This window comes from Tachypleus tridentatus, chromosome 4 (genome assembly GCF_004210375.1).
Source record: "Tachypleus tridentatus isolate NWPU-2018 chromosome 4, ASM421037v1, whole genome shotgun sequence".
NCBI lineage: Eukaryota > Metazoa > Arthropoda > Merostomata > Xiphosura > Limulidae > Tachypleus > Tachypleus tridentatus.
Genome location: NC_134828.1, coordinates 29,925,136 through 29,938,134, shown reverse-complemented (window position 1 = coordinate 29,938,134; position 12,999 = coordinate 29,925,136). Strand labels below are relative to the sequence as shown.

The window sequence follows — 12,999 nt, the reverse complement described above, 5'->3', positions numbered from 1 at the left end:
CGAGTCGAGTACCTTAATCATCTGACCATGCCGAACCTACATAAACATACAGGATAATGAAAAACATAAAAAACTGCCATCCTTGTTCCAAATTTATTGTTAGTCATTTTTTTAAATAACATATTTATTTACAATAAACTACCTGCTTCTTGGGTTTGCCTTGCCCTCTAGGCTTAAACCTCTTCTTTTTAAATCGTTATATGTGGTTCTATTGTGTAAAAAAAAAAGACTGCACCAGTTTTTATGATGCGAGGCTTACAGTTCTAACCAAGTAACAAAGTGCTTAAACCAAAATAACAAAAACCCTTATAAAAACTGCACACTCAATCCATGGTATTCCCTTCTCTAGAAGAATGTGTCACCCTCATGGAAAGGAGGGTTGTTGTTGTTGTCTTTTAATATCCTCCAATTTATACGAGCTGTTAATCGGAAATGAGACATCCAGGAAGTGTAACCGTATTCTCCTTAGTTTTAAAGTGACTTGACAAAACTAAATTAAAAATCTCAACGCTTGGAAAAACAAAAGAAACAACTAAACATAAATTTTAGATCCAATCTTCAAAAGATTATATTGATGTTGTCAGTGTAGACATAGTAATCGTGGTGTTTATATATTAAAAAGAACCAAAATGAAACGGGTCTAACCAGCCAGGCAAAATGTCTCAAGTCATTTGTTTTGTAATAATTTTCTTCCAAAATTTGGTTATTTTCCGCTAATATCAGGAATGTATGGTATGCAGCAGTGTAATGTTTGGTAGTTTGTTGTATCTTGGGATTTATTGTTGTTGGTCTAGGTGTGTGTGTGTGTGTAATTTTTTCCACGGTTTTTTGAGGAAATTTGTTGTTGTTAAGTGTTGTTTTATTTTGTTGATTTCATCGTTAATTTTATCAGATTAACATAGTTTTATGGCTGTGTTTATTTGGTTTCTTAATATGTTGAGTTTTTGTTTTATTTCATGTGCTGAGTCCCAGGAAATATATAGTCCAGTATGGGTGATTTTTCTGTGGATTTCTGTTCTGAATTGTGTATCAGTTCTAGTGATCTTACCGCTAATAAATGCTATTTGGTTAGTTTTCTCCTGTTTACAGGTGAGCGTAATATTAAGGCGTATTGAGTTAACGTGATTGAAAAACTAAGTATGTGTTCTGTAGATGTGAATCCAACAATTGTATCGTCAACATATCTGTACCAGTTTAGTGGTGGGTGCAAGGCTGAATTGATCGCTTAAGGTTCAGTTTGTGTCATAAAAATCTTGGCTAGAACTGGTGACAGGGAATTGTCCATACTTAAGCCATTTATTTGTAAGTGGTATTGATTTTTCACATGTTTTTGTAGTGGCGTGCCATAGTTTGACATGTTAAATTACAACAGATAACTCGACAAACTTTCACAGAAATAGACTTCAATATGTACACACAGAACCGGCAAGTAATTTATAGTTAGCTTTATTTATAGTTTTCCTTAAATCAAATATACCGTACCACATGTTACTTAAAGCTCAATACCACTTAATTACTATATTTATACGCTATTCTAACAAGGTTTTTTACCAGCTTTTACACTTGCACACTAACACTACAAAAGATTGCATCCATGTCAAATTCCAAACGGTCATTAGCTCGTTAGCTATAGAAAAGTAACCATAGCATTTCGTAACGATGTTGTATGTCTTACATGTTTCGATGTAATCTGAATGTCACGAAATATGTTTAGTAAGTGTCTATATGATATTACATTTTCTTTCGGTAAGTCCATTGCTCGAGGACCTTATGACTTATATCGTGACTTAAACGAGTCTTCAATTAACTCAAGCGACTCAAGTATATCTCAGCAACATTTGTAAGGTAAAACAGTTTTTGAAAAGTGTTTAAAAGTACATTTCTACATCTCGGTATTTTTTTCGGCCATTTACATTTTTTTATGTTGAAGCAAAAACTATCAGTGTACCATTTATTCAACGTGAATGAACATAACAAGTCTGTATTGGTATTGAATTTTGATATATTAGAATATGAGCCCCCTAGTGGCACAACAGTATGTTTGCAGACTTATACTGCTAGAAACTGGGTTTCGATACTCGTGGTGGGCAGAGCAAAGATATCCCTTTGTAGCAAATTTGTGTTTAATAATAACAAACAGCGACTGCAGTTGGTCCCCGCTAAAATCAGGGGTTCGATTTCCCTCGGTGGTCTCGATGTGGCTTTACTATAAGAAAACACAAACACAACTACATTAGAATATGATATTTAACTTGTTAAGAAACCTCAGATTTATCTTAAAATTATGGAAGTAATCGGTCATGCGCAGATGCTTATTCAACTATAAGTAAACAAATCTAAATAAACAAGTATCGTGGACATAACTTTGTTTATTGAGCTACTCGAGTTCTTTCTGCGCCAGCCGTCCCTAATTTTGAACTGATAGATTACAAGGAAGACAGCTAGTCAACATCACCAACCGCCAACACTTGGGTTAGTCTTGTGCCAACGAATAGTGGTATCGTACGTCACAAGGCTGAAAGAGAGAGTATGTTCGGCAGTGGGGTTCGAACCCAAGACCCACATGTCGCAAACCGAGCGCCGGAGACATAACCTACACTCCATATAGCATTCCTAATGTGAATGCTGACCACTGAGCTGAAGAACAGTGTTGGATAGTTGTATTTCCAAAGTAAAATCATATATATGTCGGATAAATTACGTTATACATCACATGGTGCCATTTATAGCTGTTTCATCATTGTGTTTACGGTACACGGTGTATTTTCTACAGTATATCAGGTTCACTTTAAAGTTTAGAACTGCTTCATCAGTTTCATAGCAGTCATCATAGTTATTTTAGAGTATTTAAATTTTCTCAATGTAAAATATATCTATAGTTCACTACTTTGGTAGAATACGTGTTTAAACATATGGCCCATTTTTCTACCTATTGTTTGCAACATAAAATTTACAAATGAATTGCGTTTATGTTGCACACTATACAAAAAAGCGTTAAAACTAAACACGTCATTGTCTTATTTGCTAAATTTTTGAAATATGAGATTAAGGAATCCAAGTGTTCTAAATTTTATATTCATGGTACTATTTCGAAATCCTGTAGAGAGAATAACGCGTTTAGTATCATTTCTCTGCACGTCTAGACTTTCACGTTGTGTACGCCTGCCAATAAGAAATATATGTACGTGTGTTTCAGAATGTTAATGAACATTTGCTACCATCAAACGATCTCCATACGTCATGTTGTCCACGCCTTCCCATATGAAATAAACGTGCGTGCGTAGTATGATGTTAAACAGCATTTGTTCCCACTAATAAACAAACTTTACCCACACTAAGCATGTAGGTAGCAACTACAACATGGATAAGAGATAAAATAAAATTCAAAGTATAGTTAAACACCAGAACAGTTTAATGATGGTATATGAATATTTAACTTAGAATTTAAAATATGTCTAAGCCTTTTTCTTGATGATGATGAACATATAATAGATATTTGTTATCTATACAACGGGGCTTGGCATGGCCAGGTGGGTTAAAGCGTTCGACTCGTAATCTTAGGGTGGTGGGTTCGAATCCCCGTCGCACAAAACATGCTCGCCTTTTCAGCCGTGAAGGCGTTATAATGTAAGGTCAATCCCACTATTCATTGGCAAAAGAGTAGCCCAAGAGTTGACAGTGGGCGGTGATGACTAGCTGCCTTCCCTCTAGTCTTACACTGCTAAATTAGGGACGGCTAGCGCAGATAGCCCTTGAGTAGCTTTGCGTGGAATTCAAAAACAAACAAATTATACAACGAGCTATCTGTATGTACTCTGTTGAAGACAGAGATCGAAACCAGATTTTTAGCGTTATAAACTTCCAAATTTACTGCTGACTCGGGGAGACATTTTATGTTTAAAAGTTGATTTAAAACAACACAATAAAATAGTTTAAAATAATTCGAAGTAAAGTAATGCAGTATAATAAAATGTTTTAAGATGCGCTAAGTTAAGCCTTAGTAAACATGCTGTGAAATTAATGGAAAGCAGAAAAGTAGATCGAATAAAATCGAATATATAAAAACGCACTAATTTATTACGTATTAATTCAGGCTATGATGAAGCTAATATATATAACATGAAACCTAGTAATTGCTTATTCGTGATGACAAAAAAACCCACTTGAAGTAAAAATGTACCTGTGCTAACCTGAAGGTGACCTGAGAAGGTCGAAACGTTGTTCTCTGCTTTATTTTGGTAAAAGTGTTAAAACCCATACAAGTCGTCCTGATATACATTAGTAACTGTTTACAGCTTTGAAACAAAATAATATATATATTTTTTTTAAAATTCCAATATTTATATACAGAGATAAGAATAGTTATTTATATTGAAATGTAAAATACTGTAATTTTTGAAGCGCATCACGCATTAATAGTCAGGCTAAAAAACAAAATCGAAACATGAATTGGTATTTTCCGCCCAAGCTGCATCTTACGCACACCTATATCAAATGGCCAGGTCAGAGATATTTAGATTTTAACCGTCCGTCTCAAAGTTTAAATTAATGACCAGAGAGGAGACAGCCAGCCTGTTTCATTCTCCGATACAAAGGTTTTATCAGACTCCATGAACAGACAAACAGGATTGATTGTCACTCTTATAACACTCCCATAAATGAAGCGAACATCTTTACAGTTTCTTTGGTCAATATTTTATGTCACCAGTACAGTTGAACTAATGAATTTATAGTTTATTTGGATAACATTTATATGACTAATTCAGCTGAATTAATGAAGTTACAGTTTCTCTGGATAACGATTATATGACTAATACAGCTGAACTAACACGTTTACAGTTTCTTTGGATAACAATTGTATGACAGTGGCGTAGCTAGGGGGGCAAGGGGGTACATCTGTCCCCGGGCGCAGCATCGGAGGGAGGGGTCAAATTGATGTTACATAATTAGGAATTATGCCTTACATTTTGTCACAAAAACTGACTTTGTCCCCGGGCGCAGAAAACCCTGGCTACGCCACTGTTGTATGGGCCTGGCATGGCCCGGTGGGTTAAGGCGTTCGACTCGTAATCTAAGGGTCGCGGGTTCGGATCAAACGTCACACCAAACATGCTCGCCCTTTCAGCCGTGGGAGCGTTATAATTTGACCGCCAATCCTATTATTTGTTGGTAAAAGAGTAGCCCAAGAGTTGGCGGTTGGTGGTGATGACTAGCTGTCTTCAATTACACTGCTAAATTAGGGACGGTTAGCGCAGATAGCTCTCGTGTTGCTTTCCGCGAAAAACAAACAATTCTATTATTAATACAGCTGAACTAACACATTTACAGTTTCTCTGGATAACAATTCTATTATTAATACAGCTGAACTAACACGTTTACAGTTTCTCTGGATAATAATTCTATTATTAATACAGCTGAACCAACACGTTTACAGTTTCTCTGGATAACAATTCTATTATTAATACAGCTGTTTACAGTTTCTCTGGAACACGCTTTTACAGTTTCTCTGGACAGCTGAACTAACACGTTTACAGTTCTCTGGATAACAATTCTATTATTAATACAGCTGAATTAACACATTTACAGTTTCTCTGGATAACAATTCTATTATTAATACAGCTGAACTAACACGTTTACAGCTTCTTCAGATGTTATTCTTTTATCACAAATGTAACTGAGCTGTTGATAACAAAAGTAATTCGAAACTGCAACAGTTCTCAGAAAGTTCTGATAAGGATTTCGTTATTCAACATTTAAAAACGATGTTTCTTTTTATATGAATGAATATGCTACAAAATTAACAGTTTCGATGTTTCTTTATTCACGTCAGTAACTACATGAACGTATTCACGATGACGAGACACCCACTTGAAATAAGAATGTATTCTGAAGACAGCTGGTTATGGGTATTAGTACTTTAATGATAATAATAAAGTACAGAACAACGTTTCGAACTTCTTAAGTCATCTTCAGGTTAACCTGAAGACTGTTAACCTTAAGATAAACTAAGAAGGCCTAGTTGTTGTTTTGTTGTTGTTTCATCCTTTATTTTCATTGAAGTTCTAAGACCCATACCAACCGACTTGAGAGTACACTTGTAAAGACGTAGCTCCAGATTTTGTGTTTATTAAGTTCATGTGTCATTTACGAGTGTTATAAATCACAAAACATTCCTCTAGAAAGCACAAAATAAAGCCTCATTGACAGAAAAGTCAGTAGTGACGAATATATAACAAAACTGAAAGGAAGCGAAAACCAAACATCGACATCTGATTTCCCTGTTTGGATTATTTAAAATAAGAATCATTGATTCACAGTATTGAACTTTAACTCTTGGTACCGGAAAATAATCGTACTTAATGTGGTGAAACGTGATCGAAACTTGCCGCCGTCAGCGCACACTCTTTCAACTGTGAGGACGTTATATGTGACGATGAATCACACAATTCCCTGCTAAATTAGGACATGTAACCCTTGAGTACTTTTATACTACAAAATTAAGAAAACAAACCTCAAAGGTCGTCGCGAGTTTTATCCATTCAGTAACACACATAAAATAGACTCATCCGAGAATCTGTTACTCACTTCGGAAGTTACACTGTTTACGATTTTAGAATGTATCATATTCAGTATCAATAATTCAATGTGTTATTCCGTCAGATGTCGTTACATACTCTGTTGGAATGTGAAAAACTAAATTCTTATTCTAACAGCAGAAGAGAGGAGGGTATTAAATTGTTCTCGAAGTTTCTCCTGTGCTTTAGCTATGACATTATCGTGTGAAGACTGTGGAGGAATCGATCTTTGCTTACGAACAGAGTAGAATTGATCTCCTGAAATATAAAGAATCATTAACCTCATCCGCTCTAAGCCATTTTTCTTCTTCTCTTAACCTAATTATTCCAACAATATCTTACAAAGCAGGTGCCAAGAAACATAGACGTATTTTTCCAAAAACTTATTTTCTGTTTCCGATGTTTTAAGTCACTTAGAAGTATATCATATTATCTTCATAAGATTTTGTTTGTTTGTTTTTTTTAATTTCGCGTTCAATTGCACGAGGACTATCTACGCGAGCTGTTACTGATTTTAAAGAGGCAATGAAGGCACCTAGTCAACACCGCCTGCCGCCAACTCTTAGACTACTCTTTATCAAAGAACAGTGGGATTGATCATCACATTATAATGACTCCATGACTGAAAGGGTGACTAAGTGTTTGGGAACGATATTCCAGTCCCGCTATTCTCATGTAACAAGTTGATTGCCCTAATCACCAGGCCGTGCCAGATTTCTTTTAATATAAATATATATGTATTATGGAGTTCACATAAAATCACGTTTCAGTAAAAAAAAAAAAAAAAAAAAGAGTAACGTGATATGTTTCTATATTTTAGTATTTACATTATTATTAACTTAATTTTCTCATTTTTCTGCCCCTAGTGGCTCAGCGGCACGTCTGCGGACATACAACGCTAAAAACCGGGTGTCGATACCTGTGGTGGGCAGAGCACAGATAGCCTATTGTGTAGCTTAGTGCTGAATTCAAACAAAACAACAACAACTCATTCTTATTTTAAAATATTTCGACAGCAATGGGAAGTGGAACAAATGTCATAACATCCGGACAACGAGAAACAATGTGGTCAACCAAGGTTTTGTCTGTATACTCACCTTCACGGAATAGAAAACAAAAAACCTACTTCTTATTTCTAAGGAAATTATTGATTTTTATTCTAAATTATTGTAATCCCTCTAGTGGCACAGCGGTATGTCTGTGGATCCACACAGCTATAGCCCCGGGTTGGCCAGGTGGTTGAGGCACTCGACTCGTAATCTGAGGGTCGCGGGTTCGAATCCCCATCACACCAAACACGCTTGCCCTTTCAACCGTAGGGACGTTAAATGTTACGATCAATCCCACTATTCGTTGGTAAAAGAGTAGACCAAGTGTTGGCGGTGGGTGGTGATGACTAGCTGCCTTCCATCTAGTCTTACACTGCTAAATTAGGGACGGCTAGCACAGATAGCCCTTTTGTAGCTTTGAACGAAATTCAAAACAAGCCACACCGCTATAATCCAGGTGTCGATACCCGTGGTGGGCAGAGCACAGATATCCTATTTCTCGATTTGTGCTTAATTACAATCAAACAAATTATTGTAAAATGCCAGCTTCGCTACTTCTAACGGCAGTTATTTTAATATATAAGCAAATCACCTTGTTGGAAGAAATAAAACTTTCTTAACTGGAGCTTAACCTATCTTTTCCAAGTCTTAATTTTGTGTTCTCTCTTCCTGTTGCTTTCAGACTTAAACAGATAGAAAGCGTAGGCTTTTATCCCATCTTATCATATCAGATACTCTTGTAAACTTCGATGAGACCACTTCCTACTCTTCTTATTTGAAGATACAATATAATAAAACACCTATTACGAAACAGGATAATCATTACATCAGTAGAATCATCCTAATATCCTTTCCCTGAAGCACCTGCAATAAATCAATACCCTTTCTTAGGTACGAAAATCAAGGATATAAACAGCAGTTTAAGTGAAACATAAGTACTGGTTTATATAGTGATATATACCAATTTCAACTCCTAAACAATTTATATTTAGATAGCGCTAAAATGCTACAATCGTTGCCACCAGAAACAGATCATTACGTCCATGGTGTGAATGACTTATCCATCAGTGTGCCAAGTCGGGTTACTGTGTTACCATCACGTTAAACATGTGACAGAAATTATTGTAATCCAAATGCATTATCTTCCATTTACTATGGCTAAGGGTCATTTGCCAAATATTTGTCCAAATAACCATTGATTCAAGTCGTTCTGTAGTGTGTTAACATCATCAGTATAAATAAACACAGACATTAGTTTCATATCATCCACAAACTTGACCTGTTATTATGTTCTTATAAATATTACTAACACAAATAAAAACAAAACAAATTTCCAAGCACCGAATCCTCAGATACTCTACTAGTACATTTTTTTTTTTTTTACCGGAATCCAATTAATTTTTTCGCTCCTTTTCCTACAAAACACCTTACGAGTCTTTTCCCATTCTTCACCATTGTAATATTCTTAGCTAATATTTTTGTGGCATCTTGTTAAAATGTTTTTCTCATGACCTTCTATTTTACATCCTCCCCGTTGCCGTCATCCGGGTAACAGACATTATTTTACAAAAAAATAATACATCCGTAAAATAATATTTCTATTTAGTCAATCCAGGCTGCGTTTTCTTTACGGCAAATTTCGCTTTTCTAAAAGATTTTGCAAAGCTGGTTCTATTAGAAGAATGACAAAACGGTTTACAGTTTCGAGGGTAATTCGTATTACCCCCCCTCTCGCTCTTTTTAGAAAAAGAAGAATAGCATTATCAGTTACCCTGTTCTCATGCACTTGCTCATTGTTCATTGGCCTATAAAAAGTGAAAGAGAGAGATCATATCTGAGCTTTGACTTTCTCAAAACCCTCGGAAAATCTTGTCTCGTCCTAACGTTTTATCGATTTTTAATCTTTCTACTTACCAGTTTAGAGCTAATATTTATATGATCCAAGTTCATCCCAAAAGATCCCATTAAATGCCTCAGGGTCGAGAATGTTCTTAATATCTTCTCTTGAAAAAGGAAAAAATATGTACTTAAAAATTCAGCCATATCATAATTTACAAAATTCAGCCATATCATAATTTACAGATTTCGGCCATATCATAATTTACAAAAACATCCTTGACATATTTAAAAGTCAATCAAGCTTTATCATTTTGCTTACCTTTAACAAATGTAAACAAAATCGATGGTGTTTCAACATTGTCAATCAACTGTTTCTTATAAACCATTTTAAATTTACTAATACCTTTTACTCAGATCTCTTGCTAAATGATGTAGAATACCACCCTGAATCCCTTAACTACTTGGTATAGAATACCACCCTGAATCCCTTAACTACTTGGTATAGAACACCACTCTCAATTCCTTAAATATTTTGCATAGAATAGCACCCTGAATTGCTTATCTATTTGGTATAGAATCCCACCATGAATCCCTTAAATATCTGGTATCGAATATCACTATGAATACGTTAAGTATATGGTATCGAAGACCACTCTGAATCCCTTAAATATTTGTTGTGGAATACCACTATGAATCCCTTAACTACTTGGGATAGAATACCACCCTGAATCCCTTAACTACTTGGTATAGAATACCACCCTGAATTCCTAAACTACTTGGTATAGAATACCACTCTCAGTTCCTTAAATATTTTGCATAGAATACCACTCTCAATTCCTTAAATATTTTGAATAGAATAGTACCCTGAATTGCTTATCTATTTGGTATAGGATCCCACCATGAATCCCTTAAATATATGGTATCGAATATCACTATGAATACCTTAAGTATTTGGTATCGAAGGCCACTCTTAATCCCTTAAATATTTGATTAGGAAAACTACTCTGAATCCCTTAACTATTTGGTTTAAAATATTACCCTGAATCCCTTAACTACTTGGTAAAGAATACCACTCTCAATTCCTTAAATATGTTGCATAGAATCCCACCATGAATCCCTTAAATATCTGGTATCGAATATCACTATGAATACCTTAAGTATTTGGTATCGAAGATTACTCTGAATCCCTTAAATATTTGGTGTGGAATACCACCCTGAATCCCTTAACTACTTGGGATAGAATACCACCCTGAATCCCTTAACTACTTGGTATAGAATACCACCCTGAATCCCTTAACTACTTGGTATAGAATACCACTCTCAATTCCTTAAATATTTTGCAATGAATAGTACCCTGAATTGCTTATCTACTTGGTATAGAATCCCACCATGAATCCCTTAAATATCTGGTATCGAATATCACTATGAATACCTTAAGTATTTGGTATCGAAGGCCACTCTTAATCCCTTAAATATTTGATTAGGAAAACTACTCTGAATCCCTTAACTATTTGGTTTAAAATATTACCCTGAATCCCTTAACTATTTGGTTTAAAATACTATCCTGAATCCCTTAACTACTTGGTATAAAATACCACCCTGAATCCCTTAACTACTTGGTATAGAATACCACCCTGAATTCCTAAACTACTTGGTATAGAATACCACTCTCAGTTCCTTAAATATTTTGCATAGAATACCACTCTCAATTCCTTAAATATTTTGAATAGAATAGTACCCTGAATTGCTTATCTATTTGGTATAGAATCCCACCATGAATCCCTTAAATATATGGTATCGAATATCACTATGAATACCTTAAGTATATGGTATCGAAGATTACTCTGAATCCCTTAAATACTTGGTGTGGAATACCACCCTGAATCCCTAAACTACTTGGTATAGAATACCACCCTGAATTCCTAAACTACTTGGTATAGAATACCACTCTCAGTTCCTTAAATATTTTGCATAGAATACCACCCTGAATCCCTTAACTACTGGTATCCACTTAAATATTTTGCATAGAATAGTACCCTGAATTGCTTATCTATTTGGTATAGAATCCCACCATGAATCCCTTAAATATCTGGTATCGAATATCACTATGAATACCTTAAGTATTTGGTATCGAAGATTACTCTGAATCCCTTAAATATTTGATTAGGAAAACTACTCTGAATCCCTTAACTATTTGGTTTAAAATATTACCCTGAATCCCTTAACTACTTGGTATAGAATACCACCCTGAATCCCTTAACTACTTGGTATAGAATACCACTCTCAATTCCTTAAATATTTTGCAATGAATAGTACCCTGAATTGCTTATCTACTTGGTATAGAATCCCACCATGAATCCCTTAAATATCTGGTATCGAATATCACTATGAATACCTTAAGTATTTGGTATCGAAGGCCACTCTTAATCCCTTAAATATTTGATTAGGAAAACTACTCTGAATCCCTTAACTATTTGGTTTAAAATATTACCCTGAATCCCTTAACTATTTGGTTTAAAGTACTATCCTGAATCCCTTAACTACTTGGTATAAAATACCACCCTGAATCCCTTAACTACTTGGTATAGAATACCACCCTGAATTCCTAAACTACTTGGTATAGAATACCACTCTCAGTTCCTTAAATATTTTGCATAGAATACCACTCTCAATTCCTTAAATATTTTGAATAGAATAGTACCCTGAATTGCTTATATCTATTTGGTATAGGATCCCACCATGAATCCCTTAAATATATGGTATCGAATATCACTATGAATACCTTAAGTATATGGTATCGAAGATTACTCTGAATCCCTTAAATACTTGGTGTGGAATACCACCCTGAATCCCTAAACTACTTGGGATAGAATACCACCCTGAATCCCTTAACTACTTGGTATAGAATACCACCCTGAATTCCTAAACTACTTGGTATAGAATACCACTCTCAGTTCCTTAAATATTTTGCATAGAATACCACTCTCAATTCCTTAAATATTTTGAATAGAATAGTACCCTGAATTGCTTATCTATTTGGTATAGGATCCCACCATGAATCCCTTAAATATATGGTATCGAATATCACTATGAATACCTTAAGTATTTGGTATCGAAGGCCACTCTTAATCCCTTAAATATTTGATTAGGAAAACTACTCTGAATCCCTTAACTATTTGGTTTAAAATATTACCCTGAATCCCTTAACTACTTGGTAAAGAATACCACTCTCAATTCCTTAAATATGTTGCATAGAATACCACCCTGAATCCCTTAACTACTTGGTATAGAATACCATCCTGAATCCCTTAACTACTTGGTAAAGAATACCACTCTCAATTCCTTAAATATGTTGCATAGAATACCACCTTGAATCCCTTAACTACTTGGTATAGAATACCACCCTGAATCCCTTAACTACTTGGTATAGAATACCACTCTCTATTCCTTAAATATTTTGCATAGAATAGTACCCTGAATTGCATATCTATTTGGTATAGAATCCCACCATGAATCCCTTAAATATCTGGTATCGA

The 12,999-nt window shown here is 35.0% G+C and overlaps 1 protein-coding gene across 7 annotated transcripts in view; it reads right to left on the bottom strand.

Annotated features, from left to right (window-relative positions):
• The window catches only part of LOC143248778 (uncharacterized), a 250,392-nt gene that overhangs the window by 83,051 nt on the left and 154,342 nt on the right, over positions 1–12,999 (bottom strand). The window contains exon 2 of one of the 7 annotated variants that reach the window (XM_076497478.1): positions 9,539–9,627. The exons of the other annotated variants lie outside the window; for them this stretch is intronic. The gene's annotated coding sequence lies outside the window, so the exon portion shown is untranslated. The remainder of the gene's footprint in view (positions 1–9,538; positions 9,628–12,999) is intronic. 7 annotated transcript variants of the gene reach the window in all.